The sequence below is a fragment of the Centropristis striata genome, chromosome 3 (assembly GCF_030273125.1).
Source record: "Centropristis striata isolate RG_2023a ecotype Rhode Island chromosome 3, C.striata_1.0, whole genome shotgun sequence".
Taxonomy (NCBI): Eukaryota; Metazoa; Chordata; class Actinopteri; order Perciformes; family Serranidae; genus Centropristis; species Centropristis striata.
In genome coordinates, this window is record NC_081519.1 from 21366690 (window position 1) to 21386977 (window position 20288).

At 37.6% G+C, this 20288-nt stretch overlaps 1 protein-coding gene across 1 annotated transcript in view; it reads left to right on the top strand.

The window, feature by feature from the left end:
• Window positions 1–20288, top strand: part of cntn4 (contactin 4) — a 184832-nt gene that overhangs the window by 92289 nt on the left and 72255 nt on the right. The window lies entirely within an intron of this gene.

Genomic DNA, 20288 nt, shown 5'->3' on the forward strand with positions numbered 1-20288 from the left:
ATGGGGAAATAATTCCAACATGTCAGGCATCTTCAGGCACATGAAAAGCCCCCTCAAGACACTTGTCTCCCCACTAATATACAAAGCCAATACAAGCTGTCAATTAGAAGTCCATTGTAGTGAGTTACATCTCACAGCTGTAATAGAAGCGACTCTCAGTGTGTCATTCAGCTAGATAAAGTAACTAGTCATTTGGTTGTTGTCATGGTCCTTCTAGCATTAAGGAGATGCAGGAAAGTGCTTCAGTGTGTCTTTAATTTACACTTGCTTATCCTGCCCATAAGCCCTGACATGAAATGGTTAAAATGTTGCTTTGAAATTTGTTTGCTTTCATGTTTTAGACAGAGACATTCAACACCAGTTTAGAAAGTTATCAGACGATTGAATTAGTGTTAACGCCCATCACAATGGACGGGTAGGGGTCTGCTACACCTGCTAGCCGGTTGAGAAGGTCGTTGTCAGCCCATTCAATAGCTGCTCGCTGCAAACAAAGCAGTTACATTTAGTTTAAAGGACAACGTTTCTTTACATTTAGGCTACATAACATCGTCCCCAAAAACTTCCTGGTAATAAAAGCCAGTTTAAAAAGTAAAAATAAATGCACATAAATGCAGGAGGTAAAGGGTTTAGGAGGACAAAGCTACCACCGGAAGTGACATAGTTATGTAGGTCATTTAAAATCCTGACACACGTACGTTAACTGACATTTCTTCAAATGTCTTTTGTTTTGCCATAGGACACAAAGCCCTGTCTCCTGTCCTGGTTTTGACCCATTCACCTTTGTATTTTATACTCCTTTTTCTTTCCTCCCTCTTCACTTTCACACTCTGTGGTGTCGTTCATGATTACTACGTCTGGTAGAGGGAATATAGCATCCAATCCAATTGGCAGATAACGACCTGCCGGCCTACCAGTGGGTGGAGCAGACCCCTACTTGCCTATTCTTATGGGATAATAACTGTTGCTAACTGCCATTCAATTGTTTGATATAATTAAAATCGGGCGTATTTACTAAGACTCGGAAGTGCAACCCTCACCAAATTCATCATGAAACCTTTGCCTGTCAGTGCACACTGTATATCAGCACGCACAATATATTCAGCTCCAGTTACATTTATCCATTCACTCACCAGGGAGAATGAAATAGAAAACAACAGACACCAAATCAAGATTCAATAGGCTTCGCCACACATCCTGGCCGGGCGGTTGGCACTAAACACACCCACGCATACACACACACACACACACACACACACACACACACACAAATACATGTTGAGCCAAGCTGCTGGACAGAGCATCAGAGTATCCAAACTGGCAACAATGAAAAGCAATCAATCTGCAGGCAAAGACCTAAGTGTTTTGCCAGTATTGGTTTTCTTTGTTGACCTGATATGTTGCTTTCTGTTACATCTAAAATGGCACTTGCCTCTGCTCGTAGCAGGAAATACTGCTGCTAATCTGGCAACATAGATTTGTTTCCTCCATGTCAAGTTGGAAAAAAATGATTACCTTCTAGGTTAGGTTAACTGTTCACCACAAAGTTCTGTCATCAGTCAGCAAATTAAAATTCCACTTAATGTGCTGGATTAATGTAAATTAAATTGGCATGGACAGGAAATTAGTTGTCCTTAACTGAATTAATCTTGGTGATAGCCTCCCTGTGTGCTTACTGGTAGTGGAACCTGTATGTTACAAATGTATAGTTGGTGTTTAGTCAATTTACCTGATCATACTTTGTTTTAGGTACAATTTAGTGCTTGTTTCAGATGTTTTAGATTTGTATTTATTTATTTATTTTTAGTGATTAATGTCATGAGCATGATGTTTTGCTCCTTTTGGAAACACCATGATATGTAGGTAAAGTTTTAATTTTAACAGGTTTTTGATTTACCATGAACACACACTCGATATTCTGTGAAAATCATGCTTTTGTAAATACTTAAGAATGCACCATCCACTGCTAAAATTGGTCCCTAAGTATAGTTATAAATGCACCATTTTCTTAATTAAATTAAAATATAAATGTGTGACCTGTTTTCATCTTCTGAAACAAATTGTTGGTCTGCTCTTTTCATGGAATCTGTTATATAAGGGACAATGTACAGCGAGTGAAAATTGCAAATGTAGCCACTAACAATAAATTAAAAGTTGTGAGCTCTCCAAACATATTAAAATGATAAGAAAAGGAATAATTGAAAGCTAATGGTTCTAGGCACAGCTACTGCAAATTTACCGGACTTTCTGAGGATTGACATGAGCAACAGTCAGTTTCATGCTACTCAGAAATATTAGAGCGTAGAACACTGTACTTGACCAATCAGAAAGAAGTATTCAACAGAGCATAACGGCAATATTATTTATCTAAAACTTTTTGAATCATGTAATGAATTGCAATGACCTATCACCTTGATCCCTGTTCATTGCAATTTATGTTACAGAATTTTTAATAAATAAAATGACTGAACCTTTCAAATCAAACTGAACTTCTTGGCAAATCTATTAGATTTTGTTAAATCATGCTGCTTTTCATGTTTTACAAAAATAAATTAAAGGTAAGAGGTGTGTGGAGGAGTGGGTTCTAACACTCTTGAATTTCTACTGCTTTTATGTTTAGAAAGAATTAAATGTATTGGAAAGTAGTCACAGACTCCAATGCGTCAGTAAAAAGGCTTTACTGGGGGCAAGAATTCAAGAAAGCGCTCAGCCACCCGTCTCAGCTGTTTCATTATTTTGGTGCAGATCTGTTTGGCCTGTCAGAAAATAGTCTATGGTGTCTGTTTTCACATGAATTCAGTGAAACACGATGACTAATGAGGAATTGTCCAAGTACAACACCATGATATGAGAGAATGTACCAAGGATATGAGAGCAATATAAAAATCTGCAGGCAGCCTAACAGAGAATGGAAAGTGATGGAGATAATGGAATACAATTTCATATTCATGAGACATATTCTTCTTGATTCTGAGGTCTTTCCGGTTCTGGCAATTTACAGTAGATCAAAATAAACGTGAAAGTTTGTTTGTGTAGGTGACAGTGTCCTGATAGGTTGACGGCCATTACAGGGTCCTATTCATGAGCTGGATTCCCTGCTTTTGAAAAGAGAGAATTCCATGTTTCAGGTTGCTTCAAGCAAGTATAATAAAGCATAGCAACCCTGCCCCAAACCTAACTATGTATGAGAAAATGAAACCTGAAAAAAGATGACATTTCATTTCATTTCAGCTTTTTTTTGTTCTGCTCATGGTAATGCACAACTCTGGAAAAAAGTAATTTCAAAAATGTTATTTACAATCAATATGCAACCCTGTTTACACATTCCATGACCAAAAAGGAGCAGGGAGATGAAACATCTTATTTTGCTCAAAAATGATTAAATAACAGGAATAGACAAAAAAGAATCAAAGAGCCATGCATAGAAATTAACCAGCTTACTTGACTTAAAGTTTCAATAATCTTGACTTAATCAACAGTCTACCGTTGTGTTCTCTAAATCCACTTAATGAATACATTTTTACTAGATTTTTCTGTAATAAACAATGGGTTTATGTTGCTCAAGTACGAATGCTTAATGTATGCAGATGATACGGTTTTCTTTGTTCATGGTCCCACCAAAGACACTGTTGCTGCTAAACTCATTAATACAATGTCCTGTGTTACAACTTGGTTGCAGGAGTGCTGTCTGCAGCTAAACACTTCTAAAACTGTCGGCATGTATTTCACTAAAACAAATAGAGTATCATCTGACCCCGACATACATGTTAATGGAGAAAGACTACAAATTGTCAGGCAATATAAATATCTTGGTATAATAATAGATTCAGAGCTTTCTTTTAAAGCCCATATTGGCAAATTGTGTAAAAAAATCAAGTTTAATCTTGCAAATTTTCGTCCAATTCGAAATGAAATGTCAACTGAAGCTGCAAAAATGTATTTGCATTCAATGATTTTTAGCCACTTTAACTATTGCCTAACCAGCTGGTCCCAGGCTGGTCAGTGTTCAAAGAAACCATTGGAAATCTTGTATAAACAAGCAATTAAAGTTATGGATAAAAAACCTAGGCACTATCATCACTGTGCAATTTTTAAAAAATACAGTATTTTAAATTGGGACAGTCTTCAAACATTTGCAGACTTAAAACTGACCTATAAAGTCCTGAATAAACTGGCTCCAGATCCTCTACAAGAGTTCATCAGCCAAAGAAACAGCCTTGAGCGTGTTACTCGAGGCTCTGTCAGAGGTGACTGTTATATTCCTCTGCGCAGGAGCACTTTCAGTAAGTCGGCCTGGTCAGTAAGGAGTGCAAGTGTGTGGAACTCAGTACCTGAGGAGGTTAAACTGCTGACAACATACAAGGCCTTTACAAAAAAGTTGAAATTGTGGCTTATCAACACCTACAGCTGCCAACACTAAAAGATAAGCCTGTTGTGTTGTTTTGATGTTATGATAAAATGTTATGTTGTGATGTTGTATGTGATGTTGTATTTTTTCTTAATCGTATCGTAAGTGTTTGTATATGTATTTTGTATATTGTACGTTTTTTTTTTTTTGTTTTTTTTTGTTTGTTTGTTTGTTTTTTGTTTCGTAATTCTCTGCTTTTTTACATCATGGCCAGGGGACTACAGATGAAAACTAGCCTTCTGGCTAACTCTGGCTTTTTTAACCATGTATAATCATGTGTTTTATGAAATTGCACTGTCCCCTTTTAAATAAACTAATAATAAATAATAATAATAATACGTGTTGCCCCACAGTTCAACACATTTGCTAAAATATGGCAAAGTGGACAGTACAGAATTGCCTTGTAAACTTAAACATACTGTGCTTTGTTGAAAACATAAATATTATTTGACACCAAAGTGAAACTTTTTTATCTTTTTCGATTAGCAAAAAACATAAGCTTTTAGTATACTTTCCATAAAAGTATATTTCAAGTTTGACATTTTATTTATGTTGCTTTCTTTGATGATGTGATGAGTGACCATAGTTAATCAAAAATTACTCGCAAATTTATGTTTGCAAAATTTACCTTAAAAGGAGATTTCAGTACTCTATCAAGAAGGGAGTGGACTAAGGCTTGCTTTATGCAAATGTAGTATGTGAATTAATTATTGAAAATTAAGTATCAACATAGTAGTAAGAGGAACAAACGGCGAACTTTCATCCAGCGGGCTTCGTGTCACGTGTGAAAACAAAAGTAAATAACTTTTTACGTAAGTTCTGTTTTTTAACGTAACTGTGGCTCAGATCAACCTCTTAACCTTCACTGCAGGCAGTATTTTATAACGCCTTATCAGGAAGCTTTTTGCCCTAAACCCAGCTCAGTGGTTTTCAAAATTCACAGAAACTGAAGCCTTTTTTACAACCAGGAACCGTACGTGTATGTATAATGCGTGTGTGCTATTTTTAGAAGCTCCACGGTACCATGAGCCGTGAAACACACAATTTGAAAAATGCTCATATGAGTCATTATGGGTGGTATTGACAAACGGTATATGTTGTCATTTAGGTTGGAGATCTTGGTGGTACTTGGATGCAATTTTATTATTTCACATGGACCATTTTCCTCAGCGATGTTAATTTTCAGGCCAAGGAAAGCTCGGTCTGCATTAGCTGTGTGCTTGGTTAGTAAATGTTATGTCTAGATGTACTCCTGTGGTAACTCACATCGACAGTAACTAGAAATGAAAATATATTTTTCTTCATGCATTGCTTCTAGTTGTCATTAAGATGGTATGATCTATAGCTGGGGTGTCAAACTGATCATGAAGCCAGTGTGGCTGCAGGTTTTTGTTTCAACCAAACAGGAGTACAGCAGGAGCACACCTGATACAACAAATCAACTGAGTGAAGCTCAGGTGACTGAATGATTGTTTATGACCTTAACCCCAGTTAGCTGACAGAATTCTCTGTTTCGTTTCATGTACCCAGCTGACTGATAGGCCATTACTATGCCAATCAAAGCTATCCTCCCCTGTATCTGTGGGGCACCATTGCTCCAGGCTGCATCTCTTATACAAGACTCACATCCGTGGCGTGTGTGTGTCATCTCTTGTAACCTGCTTCAACCTTCACCATAATGTTACGGGATAAATACCACGCCAGAGGGAGAGGTTTGTCAGAACTGAGGAGACATCACGCTGCTCTCCTCTTGCCGAGAACTTGTCCTTGGCCAAGCTCGTCAAATATAAACATTTCAATGTAAACCATCAAAGATCCTGAATCTTCATTGTCTGAGAGTCAAGATCAATAATTTCCTTTAACAAATAGTGTCAAATGCTTTTCTCAAAATCAATAAATAGCCCTATCGTGTATTTCTTACTTTCTATTGCTGTTGTCATTTCTTCTGCTGTTTTCATTAATAATGTTAAAGGTGTAGATCAATTTGTCCTGACTCTGCCTGACACCCACTCATCAGTTTATTCTTTTCAATAAATGTATCAGATTTTTTGTTCAAACACATTTTTCAGCATTTTTGAAAGTTAAGAAAGAAAGTTAGCAAAGCTGAATTTATCTCAAATTTAAAAAAAAGTGGATTGACCTTTGCTGTTTTCTTTCTATCTGGCTTGGAGCTTGTAGTGCTCCATTGCATTCTTAGACTTGGAGAATATATTTCACATGTTTTTTTCATCTGCAGTCATATTTCATGACATTCATTTGCTATAGAGGAGATGGATCTCAGCGTGGCATCAGACGGCCAATAACAAGACCGTAATGACTGTCAGGCCACCTTCCTCCCCTCATTGAATTTTAATCAAATTCTGCATGTGGGTGGCACATTCAAGGAAAGCCTCTGCACATCCCTATTCAGTACCATATGTTTGCAGACCTTCACATAGTGGTGGGATCCTCGGTGTATGCCCAGGGCTCTGGAGGGTCTCCACCTGCCACAGGGGGCTCTCAGAGGACACATTATGCATGGCAGACAGCTGTCCTGCCCGCTGTATGCAGCGTGGGCTCGTCCATGCAGAAAGACGTGTTCGGACAGAAGATGGGAGATGGGTGTGGACGGTGTGCTGTAGTAGGATAGCACACATCTGCTGCATAACACAACTACACATCATGTGGAGTGCATAAGTAGTGTGTATCTTTAGGCTGCATGTCTCACTGTGCTCCATCTGAACAAGATATTATCCAAACTGTCAAACTGAACGTAGATTATTAAACAAATCATAATCATACAAATGTAGATAAAGTGAGAAATAAATCAAAATAAATATATCATAGGAATGTATTCATCGTTGGAATGTGTTTTTATGTTATAAAACATTAGAAAATGCATACAAGAATCCAAATATATAACCATAGCTGAGCATGAAATCAGTTGTAAGTCACTTAAGGGATTTTACATTTTTTGTTCAAGGCCTGGAAGACAAAGTAAGTAAAGTCGTGCTCCAGATTTAGTTTTTATTTATTTAGTTCTTGTTGGTAGTGTCTCCCAACTGCATATTACCTTTGTTTTTTATGCACTCCTGCTAAATAATATATCTGCACTTACTTTCACAGGCATTCTCAATAATAACACATTAAAATAAATAATGATAATGAGATAGCAGGGCTGCAGCTTACAACTATCTTGATAATCGATTAATCTGTTTTGACTATTAATCACTCATCAGCATTTCTTTTAAGACACGTAAAACACATTCACCACCTCCTCCTGTACACAGTTATTTTAAAAGTTTACAGTGATGCACATCAATGTATACTTTGTTGTTTTAGATAATCATTGCAGATGGAAATGTACACACAAAAAATAAATAAATAAAAAATACAATAAATGTACATTTGGGATGCAGCCATGCTCCAAGAATACAAGGAAAATGCAGATATTGATCAAGTTTCTTCCTCTGGTAGGACCATCCTATGACCCGAGCTCAAGGTTTCTGCTTTAGTCTGGCCTTTCCCCCGTTCCACCTTTCAATAAATGAAAATGAACCTGAGCTTTTCAGGGACGACGCCATGCACTGCTTTTTTTGATTGCTGTCAGCAGATGTGTAGGTGAATGGTCATTTGTGGTTTTGAGTTGTGATGGTGTTGAATTGGGCTAAATGACTGTGAAATCCTAGCATATGAGCCACGTCATTTTTATACATTTTCAGATAGCATATGTAGTAAGCTGTTGTTGTTTCACACACAATTTGATGTAGATGTTGTGTAAGGAAACTCATATCACTCGCTTCTATGAATTTCATATTTAATGAGGAGTTTTAAAAATACCAGAAGAAGAATAACTTGTTCTCTGTCCTCCTCCATTATGTTGATTTTGGCAGTTAGCTTCAGAGCACAATGTTTCCAGGAAAAGTCTCGACCAGATGTTTTTTTGAGCTTTTATTTCTGTAACACTAAGAGGGTAGACAAGACACGGATGGAGAACAATATCTGAAAAGTAGTCATGTCATGCGGATGAGAACGTGACTCAGAACTGGGAGGTTACTATGGGATGACGTGAAGGGGAGGACACGAGGCTCGGTTCGGATGATAAGAAGGGAGGACTGGTTGGCCTACAGGACGTCTTCTTGGCTTCCCTTTTCCTTTTACTGCTATGTCTGTGTTTATGAGAACAATTCTGCACAGAACTGTGTATATATGTATATATATGTATATATTATTTATTAGCTTGCTGTGTTAAATATCATGTTTATTCAATGTGGATTTGACTTATTGATTCTCATGTCAATTTTAAATAGACATCAGTGTTTCTTAGCAGTTAACCCTATAAAGCCTGAACCATTAAATAATTGTGTTTATTCAACCTGCTGACAAATAAAAAAAATATATTCAATATCAATTTGCATACATTAATTCTAATGTATATCATATTTGATGCATCAGGTCTTTTTATGCAGTTTCTTGCTCACAGTTTGTTGTTCTTGAACGAACAAAAACATATAAAACCTAATATTTTCAACCAACTTTTATTATTTTCAATTTTGACTTTCCTTTTAAATCGTCATTAGCATTTAGCTGGTTGTCCCTCTAGCAGGAAATATTTTGTGATGATGGCTGTGCCACTTTCTGGTGCGGCTGGGACTTTATTCAGCCTTTTCCTCTCATCTCAATTTTGAGGCTTGAAAATGGTCAGAAAGATCATGTAAACATTTAACAATAAAATATATACAATAATAACAGTGTGCTATTGATGCCTTCATCAGCACAAAAGTGTTTTTTTCTTTCTGATTCTTGAACACAATGTGGAAATAAAAAAGGAAAACAAAATCAATCATCACTTTTAAATAAGAGAACAAGGAAACATTGATTTTTCATGTCTGCTGCCTAGAAACAGTATTCAAATGATGTAAACCACTTGAATAGCCTGCAAATTGTGACTTCAGCAATCCTTTTGAAGTAAGTGTGAGAAGAAGGTAACATCCCAAACCACTCCAAACACCATGAGGAAGGACATGTTTATTCCAGTGGTATTTGTTGATGATACTGTACATGACTCATATTTAGTCAGTTTTTTTTATCTCCATCAGGGATTATTCTGCTCTTAATCTGATTAACAGACGACACATTTCACAATCTCCGTGAGTAATCTCCTTTCACAATCCCACACTCAGTCATATTTGGCCCTCTTCATGTGTCTGGGGACTCCAGCTCTCTGGAATTATACCACATGTCACTGTCACAACATCCATGCCGAACTCACACAGCCTTTTCTCCAAACCCTTACAGTTTGACATAATGTGACTCAGTTACCTTACAGTGAAGAGAAACTTCAGTGACAAGCAGCCAACAACATGACAGCAGCATGAAATGGGATATAGTGTATTTTCAGTGCAGTGACACTCTGACTTGATTGGAGTTTCTAATCACGTATGAAAAGGTCACAGAGGAGTCTGAGTGTAGAGCGCGCTCATTTCCCAGAAGACATGTGTGAGTGACATGCTTCCTAAATCTCTTTTTAAGCTTCTTAAAGTTCACAGTACACATAACTGTTGTTGTTGTGAAATATATGTGTGTGGGAGAAAGGGGGAGGCAAAGGTTTGCGGAGGATACTGTAGGTTCACATGTATACATCTGATGTGTTGAAAGAACTCAATTCAGACTTTTCTTTTTTTCTTTATGGTTGAAAAGTGTGTAAACACCTCCATCCTCCTCTGCTAGGTTGCAGCCACACGTCATGTCCTCAGGCTCCCCGGTGCCGCTACATAAACACAAATCCCTCAGTGCCCGTGGGGATTTCATCCCAGAAGAAATGCGCTGTCACCTGCTGTGCAAGGGGAAAATAACAATTGTCGAAAACATGACAGCTCCGTCCACAGCACCTAGCTTGCTTAGCAGTGCACTGGACCACATTTTTAAGTTGAATCCATAACACCTCATAGCTGGCTAGCCTGTAGAGCTGTATTACTGCATCTGCTGGTGCAAAGAGTTGAGCCCAGTTAGTGGGATTGTTCACTTCTCTCAGACTGTGGGAGATTTGCACTGAAGAAAAAGTGTTGGTGCTTGATATCATCCAAAATATAGGTCAATGTAGTGGTTTAGTATTTTCATGTAGAGTATGTATGCTTTTCTTCTGATTAACAGATTCATTGTGATATAACACTTATATCCAATGTGCATCTGGTAAATGTTTCCTTGTACAATGAGTTCTGGAATACAAAGGAGACCAATAATCACTATGATTCAAATGATTATTTTTATTATCATTTCATATAATGACTATTTTCTTGAATAATTGTTTACCCTGTAAAATGTAAAACGTTGGTGGAAAATAAACATCATAAAGCCAAGGTGCCAGTTATCTTGTTTTATAAGACAGCTTACGGAATAAGGTAAATTTGATTCATAACTCATAGTGGCCAAACTGTGGAATTTCAACTTCCAGGTGCGTCACGTGATGCCATGGGGCCCAACAAAACCTTTTCCCATAGACATACATTGGGAAATCAGTGGCTTTATGCCCCATTCAGCAGCTTTCATAGGAATAACCAGGGCCCCACCTCCAATTATTTATCCAGTTTTCTTTATACAACCACTTATATTTCTGAACAAACTGTCATTTATTGGAGTTGTAATTGTGGGGAGTGTAGGAACCAGGTTTTGACAAAGAATGTAGCTGTGTTTCCTTCAATTAATTTCGATATGCATTTTGAAGATTCGCATGACAAAAGCTTGATGGAAACACCAAAATCCGAAAAAAAACTTTCGAAAATGCACACACGTTTTTACATTCGATTGAGGTGGTTGTTGTCTTTTTTCGAAAAATAGCTAATGCACCAAACAGGAGATGGAAACACTTTTTGCAAATGAGTTTGTACGTACTGAACATTTAACTCATGACTGATCTGGCAGTCAAGACAAGCTGACATGAAAGAACAATTAAAAGTTGCCATTGAATCTAATTCCTGAAGACATATTTTCGCTCATGGGGCCAAAGTTGTCCGATTAGCAACCTGTTTTTATTATTTTTTCTCTCTTGCTCAATTTCCTCTTCTTCTACTGTTTACTAACGGATTAGCCATACATTAACTCCAATTTTCTGACAGAAGTTTATGCAGCTTAATTTATTCCATCTAACCAGCTGATGGAAACATCCCTAACTCATAAAAAATATGCTGTTTCTGTTTCTGCTGCATGGATTTTAAATCTAAATCCAGTGAAGTACTTTGAGATGCTTATTGTGGCTCTTATTAAAAGTATATTTTACAAAACCAAATGGTTATTGGCTTGACCTGCAGCAGAACAGTAGCTCTATCACTGCATCCGTCTCATGTGTACACAGCCATTGAGAATTCATTGTTGTCCCATATGTCCCAGTGTGCTCAGTCTTACCTGTTGAAAGAATGATGCAACAGAGCCTGCAGCAGATAGTTTGTTGCAATCTCACTCCTCTTCTTCTGGGAACAAAGTTATAGTCATAACATTTGGATTCATTCTCAGAGGCCTATGTCCCTGTTGTGTTCTTTCTGATCTATTTTAAAGGAAGTCTTAAAGGTTAAAGTAAACAAGGCAACTTTTCTACTGATTTAGCTCTGATCAAATATACTGTTGTTTGATTAATTTATATATATTTTTGAAATACTGTCGCATGACATAATATTGTCTGATATTAATTCAAAGTTATTATGTTTGCTCATGATTCAGAGTTATTATTGTTTTTTTGATATTTCATTGAAACCATATTAGACCACCAACTTGGCAATATAGACATCACAATATATCTCAGGAATAAGATGCCAGATCAGCCCAGATGAATGAATGACAATATGTAAGAATAAGCAGACAAGGCCTGTCACACCTTCAGTTATCTAATACTCCAGATATCGATACATAGGACATGTCTGTCACAACCTTTCTCTTATTTACTGGCACTTAAATTCTTACGTTCTTTTAATGGAAAAAATTAGACACATTTTGCAGTCTGTATGTTGCTTTAAACCATTCTCAGAGGTTGGGGGTGGGTTGGACATTTTTAATTCTACACATTCTGTCCTGCTGCAAAAATACAACCCCTTATATCATTTGTACAAGCCATTATTACATTAAATGTCCACATATTTAGTTTCTGCAGCAGTTTATTATGACCCATCTTTACATTTATTATAAGGTGACGCCCTCTGGTAGAGGCAGAAGACAGAAACCAACACTGAAGTGAGGATACAGAGTATAAAGAACGATAAGGTCCACTGTATTTGTGTCCCATATGAAGCCAAAAGTCAACTGTATTTAAGTTTTTATATGTAATTTAACTACAATGCCTCGCTACATCATGTTTTTGCATTAGCTATGTAACTACTGTGAATACCTCCAACCAGCAGTAGTCACTGTACCCAAACTACATCTTCTTTACAGTAACTTATTGGCAGCAATTAACAAGTAACTTACTGTAATTATTATTTACACTCTATTTTTATTTACAGTGATGTTTTTATACTGTAAAATGAAAACAATTAAATACTGTGATTTTAGTTTTATTTACAATACTGGTTTCTTTACTGTAAAAAAAATAGAAATTAAACAAAGATAGATTTTTTAGTTGTGTTTACAGAACTGATTTGTTTACTGTAAGAATAAAAAAAAACAGTTAAACATTGTGATTTTTTTAAGGAACTGTATATGGCAATATGACACAGTAAACAATGCTGTTAATTTGTTAATAATTTCATCATTACTTTTTATAGAAATAACTAGTAATTGCAAGTAATTACTCTATACACTAAATAAATTAATATTAATACATTTACTGTTTTACAATTGATTTCCATACTGTGTTTTGGATGAAAAACTTTACTTTAAGTTAATTATTTAAACAGTATTTGTATAGGACTGATTCTGATCAAAATTATGACAAAAATGGAAAAATACAGTAGTCTACTTTACTATATTTACACAGTACTACACTGTCTACTGTGTTTTTCTACAGTAATGTTTTAACTACTGTAATTTTGTCACAGGGAGCTATTTTTAATTTTAAATCATACAGCACTGTGATTTGTTACGGAAACTGATGTAACAAAATTTGTATGATATATTAATACGTGATGACCATTTTTATGTTGTGATATGGAATAACTTGGTTACAAAGTTTTTTCTTTAATGTTCAGAAAAAAAATAGGGTTAGGCCTGCTGGACCCAGGTACATCAGTAATGTCAAACACTAGTAAAGAATACTCAAACTTTACACAGCACCAGTCCCCTGGCTCAAAGTCCTGGGTTCGTACTGTGCACCTCCCATCCCACCTGCCATTAGTGCATTTGTGGTCTTTATGCCACATAAACAGACATCATTTCATGGGATTTTCATGGGACTTTTGGTAGGAATGAGAACTCTCTATATAAACTGTCACAATGATCAACACTAATGGTAAAGTGATGACAATTTTTACCTTTAAACAGGGTTAGCCACCAAAACATTTATTAGTCAATGTAGCAGAAGTGAAAATAGAAGGACAGGTTTTGGTTTCTGCTGTGTGTCTCAAATGTGACCAATGTCTTCAAAGATCCTGCTCTTACATGAGCAGCGGAGAGACAGGAAGAAGAGCCCGAGTGCAGATCAGGCACGACGCACCCCGCCTATCCAGATCCGAGCACAAAGGCAGAGCGGGGTGCTGCCTCCACGCGGCTTCCACACACTCACTCTCCATCTGACAGCCCAATGTCAGAGCTTGCCAGAAATATATGGTAATTACTATCTGCAGAGACCAAGGAAGGGGGATGGATTAACTCAACCAGGTTGCAGCACGAGTCATATTTTCTTAACCGCGACACCTCCCAAATGTGTGTTTCTCCCAAATGTGCAGTCCAGTTCTCCTCCTGTCTGTCACTGTGGATCAGAGGCAGCAAGAGAAGCTGAGCGGCTGTCAGTTTGTGTCTTTTTCAAAGCCAAGCGCATTAATGGGCTGCCAGTGTGACCCAGCCGCGCTCTTTGTACTACACGATTACTGTGTTTAGGCATGGACCTAATGCTGCCGACCTCTATCTTCTAATGGGGAAAGACCTTTAAGGGGCACTCAAGACTGAAATCACTAGTGTGTAAGAGTAGATCTTTTTGTGTGTGTGTGTGTGTGTGTGTGTGTTGTCCCTGTTTTTGCTCCCACCCGAGGCTTGGAGAACACAGAGCATGTGCATCCTGCCCGCTCCTGTAAAGGAAACAGTGGAACAGAGGATTCTTGGAGCCTGGAGCAGATATGGGAGTGCTGCACTCAGTAACACAATGCAGGATGACAGTAGTTTAACTGAGGAGGGGTTTGTGGAGTTTCTTTTTCCTGTTTGTTTATCTTGCTGCAAAGAGGGCAGCCTTTCAAAGAGGCTCTCCGTGAATGTGCAGATTCTAATAGGACCAAATTGTGAGTTTGTTTTCTCAGTTGACTTTGGGACTTTTCTCATGTGGAGTCTTGGACCATGTTGCCGCATGAGCACTCCTCTCCATGTATCTGTAAAAGAAGTAGTTCATGGTGTACCAGATCAGCATGTGTTACCCTGTGTGACACGACCCAGCAACTCTTCCGACTAATGAATGTAATACCACGCCACTGACACCTCTAATCAGAGAATTATTCACCCTGGGAAAGGATGAGTATAAACTGTTTTGTTGTAAATTTGTGCATTTTGCACCATTTCCACATCCCACTGCTTTGTAATTGGGTGATTAAAAATGCATATTGTTGTCACAGTGTGCTTTTACATGTATTATTAATACCAAATGATGAGGCAGCGGATGCTGATATTATATTATGATCCTGATGCAACAGTAAAACTGCAGACGTCCTTTTGTATTGACAGATGGCTGCTTTGTTTATTTGGCAAAAAATATATTTTTTGTTGTTCTTCTTCATAAGTATGTGTCCAAATGAATATGTATTGCTTTAATCAGTAAGGGGCTGACCCCCCTCAGGAGTGTCGGTGGCTACAGCAGTAGGACGAGAAGCAGGCCAGGGCCTGTATTGTGTAGAAATAAATGTCATTACAGAAGAATAAAATAAAGACACAACTGTTGTTGTTTCTTAACTGCTGGCTGACGTCACCGACTGTAACAGACACGAGGCCTGCCAGTCGGAGCAGTCATTCACTTCAACTGCTCCGCTACAGTGACTTTGTTCAGTTGTCATTTGCAGCAGTTTGTTTATCCACCTCAAGTCAACTATTAGCAAAGGATGCGTTGCACGTACTCGTCTTTTCAGTGTTGACTTCGATGATGCCATATTTACAAAGCTGGAGAAACTTCTGCAGAAAATTAGACTCAAAAGTACGAACTCAGTTTGAACTATAGCTTAGAGTGGCTGTGTTCTTATGCATACTTTCTATCATGTGTAACATTTTAGCTATCTCATTTAGGTGTTTCATTGGATACAACGTAGATGGGAAAAGAGAAGTAATGGATGGATGTACAAATTGGTAATCAGATATTTTAAAAAGTGCATACTGAAATTCAAGGGATACTCGTCATGAAGAACACTACCAAGTCAATAAAACATAAAATATTAAACATATAATGTCCTCTGTACCTCGTCAGGGTTTACTTGGCTTGGGTTTGGAGATATCTTTAACAAAAGCCTTTGTTACAAAATGTGGGTGTCAAGTTTTGAAAGATGAGAGTCATTGATACATTCTGGGAAATGTGGGCTCTGACATTATAAAGGATTGGCTCATATTCTAGGAACTAAAATCCATGATATCTCTGCCTTTTATCATTTTTGACTTTTTTCAATCTCTCTCACAAGTCTAACTCTACTAAACTGAAATATGTATCTCATTGAGATACCTGCATAAGAATGCAGAATATGTAGGAAACTGAGCAAGATTTTGGCCTTGGAAGTTGGTCACGGTTTTTATTTGTAGTCCAAGAAGCAAGAAGCAAGAACCAAGAAGGCAATCCTGTAACCCATCTGCTATTGTTTCAGAGAAACATCCGGCCGTAGGAACCTCAACTCCATTTTGCATGTCTAGCTGCTTATCGGAACAATAACTGGCACACAGAAGAGGGAGTCTTGGCCTGAATATCCATTATTCGGAAATCCAGCGGCTCCACCAGAACCCCCTGGAATAATGGCTGTTGCCCCGAGAGGTTATATCTTGACAGACCAATAACTGTTTTGTTCCATGCAACACCAATTCATTCATCCTTTCATTCATTTTCCTTAACCGCCTATCCGAACTCTGGTCACAGGGGGCTGGAGCTGATACCAGGTGACATTGGGCGAGAGGTGGGGTACACCCTGGACAGGTCGCAAGACTATTGCAGGGCTGACACATAGAGACAGACAGACATTCACACTCTCATACACTCCTATGGGCAATTTAAAGTCACCAATTCAATCTAAGGTGCATGTCTTTGGACTGTGGGAGGAAGCTGGTGAACCCACGCTGACACAGGGAGAACATCAACATCTCCACAACGGCTGTGTGTGAAAAATTGTTAACCACTACCACTAAAGTAGACTGCAAGCTACAACCTGGTTTTACTCAATACGTCAAATATATGTTTAAAAAAATAATTCACACAAATGACATAAAAGCAGATTTTTATTTTTTTATGTCACTGATAAGAAATCAGGTTGGAGCTTCCAGTCTACCTAACTGTTCTGATGGTTGTGTCATTTCTCTAAAACAATGTTCCGCTGATGACTTCTTGAAAACAACCCAAAAGGTTGAATATCTTCCAACCTTTACAGAACACAAAAAATGTACTTTACTCTCGTCATTTCAACTTTTTTTTAATCAAAATCATATTTCAACTTTTTTCTCGAACTCTATAATGAACAAATCATCCTCAACAATAATCATTATCATCCAAAAATGTTATACACATAGAAAAAGCTGAAAAAATGAATGTCTATTTATCCTTGCAAGTTTATGTGCTCTTCTTGGTTGAATGCCATTACATTTTCCTGAAAATATTTATAATTCAAAGTTTAAAATAATTCTGTCAAAGACAAAAAGGTCCTCAGATGTAAATGTGACACCGTGTGAAAGCTCACCATCGACACTTTCAACTGGTTTTCTCATCTTATCTCCACTTGATATTTAAAGACAGTTATGCTACTATAAATAAAACATGATGAGAGTATTAACAGATAAACAGATGGAATAGGGTTTTAAAACTTGACTAAATCGCCTCCACTAAATACCCTTTTAATGGATAAATAGAGCACAGTGGATAAAAAAAACATTTCAACAACATTAAAACATTACTTTTCTTATGATTACAAATACACACTAAACTTTTTATGGATTCATTTTCTTTATTTAACAGCTGACTCTGCACACAGACACACACACACACACACACACTGTATGTGTCCAGCCACAGGTTCCCCCAGGCTGATAGAGTCTTTTCCTGCCCAGGCTGTCATGAAGGATGATAGACCTACTTTGGGATTACTGCCCACCATCTTTGTTGTCATGCTCTATCTTTACGTTATCACAAATCAGTCTGGACGTGATCTTAACTGTGTAAGGAGACAGGCATGTTTGACTTGCATGACTTGTTCAAGTCTTGAATATTCAGCAAGGCCTGTCCTTTGAAGCTGCTCCGAGGTCTCCTTTTGTGAGTGAAGCTGCTTTATTCATTGTGACTTATGCAAAGGGATCTTTAACCTAGAGGGAAGCCACAAAGAAGTCTTCGGGGACCTGTGCAAACCTCTCTACAATGGATCCTGTTTGAGGAATAAGAATGAATTTTGTGGACAGCCCATAGACTTCAGTGGAGTTGTCTCTATTATTGTATATTGTTAAATATGAAAATTTCATTAAAGCGTCAGGTCTAAAACAACTTAAATAGTTAATTTGGGCTCATGTGCTGCCTTCGTCATAATACCAATATGCCTGGTTCCCTTTTTGCATGGCAGTGATTGTAATACTGTCTCCAAGGGCAGCTGGATTTCATCTACATTTTGTCTTGGAGATGTCCTGTTTTTATGCCAGGGAGCCTTGTGTAACCCATAAAATCAATGCCCTGGATGATTTTGTGAAGACGGTTTCAGCCAGCTGTGTGAGACATCTCATTATGTTCTCACTCTCTGCGGCATTTGCAGCTCATGTTGTGCCATGTAGTCATAAGGGTTTTAAACATAGACCGAGAGCAGGTGCAGCCATAGTCCAAAAGCACTGGAGAGGAAACAAACACAAACAACATGCCTTATCCTGCCTTCAAGTGTCGCATGTCCCTGCGGACCTCTGCTGTGCCATCACTCTGTGTGCAGCACCAAACACACAGCGGCCAAACCCTAAGCCTAAGCCCCAAACGGAGCTGATCGGCCGCATCCATTGCCTCCGGTAGGGTACAGTACCTGCTCCTTGCAGCCAGCAGGAGTTTCAGGATCATGCTGTGATAAATGGCCGAGCAGCTAACAGAGGCAAAGGGTTCCTTCTCAACTGTTTTGTTTAATTGCTAGTCCACTAGCAAGTTGTTTGATTGAGCTCAGCAGGAAAATAGCGTATGCCCTGTCAGTAAGACTGGCTGCAAAACTGCAAAACAGCAGATTACATTGCAACGATCAGGTTTTATTAGTTGAGTTTAAGAACTCATGCAGGGCAAGATCTAATATGAACAAGCCACTCATGTTACTCATGGACTCGATTCATGTAGAGACTGAAAATAAATAGAGGCATTAATTATGAAAAATATTACGTGACAAACATACAGTATTTCTCTCACTTCACATATGTGGAGCACATGCTGTATTTGCATTTTATTTGCATTTCTTGAAATTGCAGAACAGCAAGTTATATAATGAGATCATAGTAGAGATGATGTCTGTGGTTGAGATATACTTATGGTTCCAGTGATTGTGACAATGTTGTAGTGATTTAAAGCTGGTTTTATGAATTTTGTATAAACATTGTGCTCTTAAAAACCTGCATTGTTCACATTCTGCTGACCATTTGCTTCAATTTAAACCCTGGTTCACACTAAATTGGATTATTGACCAGGTTAATGGAGTCTCATAATTACTTAGTTTCATCTACTGTAACAGTCGCTCATTAATTATTGTTACACAGTAATTACATTACTATCATTCATTTATTAAATGCTCAATAACTTGCCATTGATTTTTATAAATTGTTTCTTCTCAAGCATCTCATGATGTCAAACTGGAAGCCTAATTAAGCAGGTAACTGCATAAATACGTCTTCTGTCTCAATCTGGCCTCTTACCAAAGTTAGACAAAGAAAGAAAGAAAGAAAGAAAGAAAGAAAGAAAGGCTCTTTTGTATCGTGGATCTCAAGACATCAAAGTGTGTGTTTGGCTCATTTTGAAATACTCCAACACAACGATGTGACATCGGGGAAGGGTTGACATTTAAACTCCAACAATGTTTTATTGATTTGAGCAGTCTGACAGGTACTTACTGACATGATGGTCACTTCCTGTTAGTGATAAGTCTTACCTTTGGCTATTTTCTCCGAGAAGGTTGAGATGTCATTATAGAAAATGCTGGCCTAATCATAAATATACAAAACATTTAGCATCATTACTGTGATTGTATCCGCATTTCTATATAACTCCTGCCAAAGTTTGGAGAAAGCATGGTATCTCCCAGCTATAGCTTTTTTTTTTTTTTTACATTCAAAGCATCTATAGAGGTATTGAAACAAGCTCATGAAACATGGATGTCATCATACACTGCACCGTATTCAAGTTACAATATTTCACTAAACTAAGACTAGCTTGACTGCCTTGTTAACACACTTGATTCATACTGCACAGAAATTAAAAAACTCACCAAAACAATCTTAGTTAGTCTTCCAACTGTTGCAATAATCCGATATAGTGGAAATAAAACCTTAATACACAAGTTAGATGTGCTCCACACAAAAAGATACAAAAAGAAAG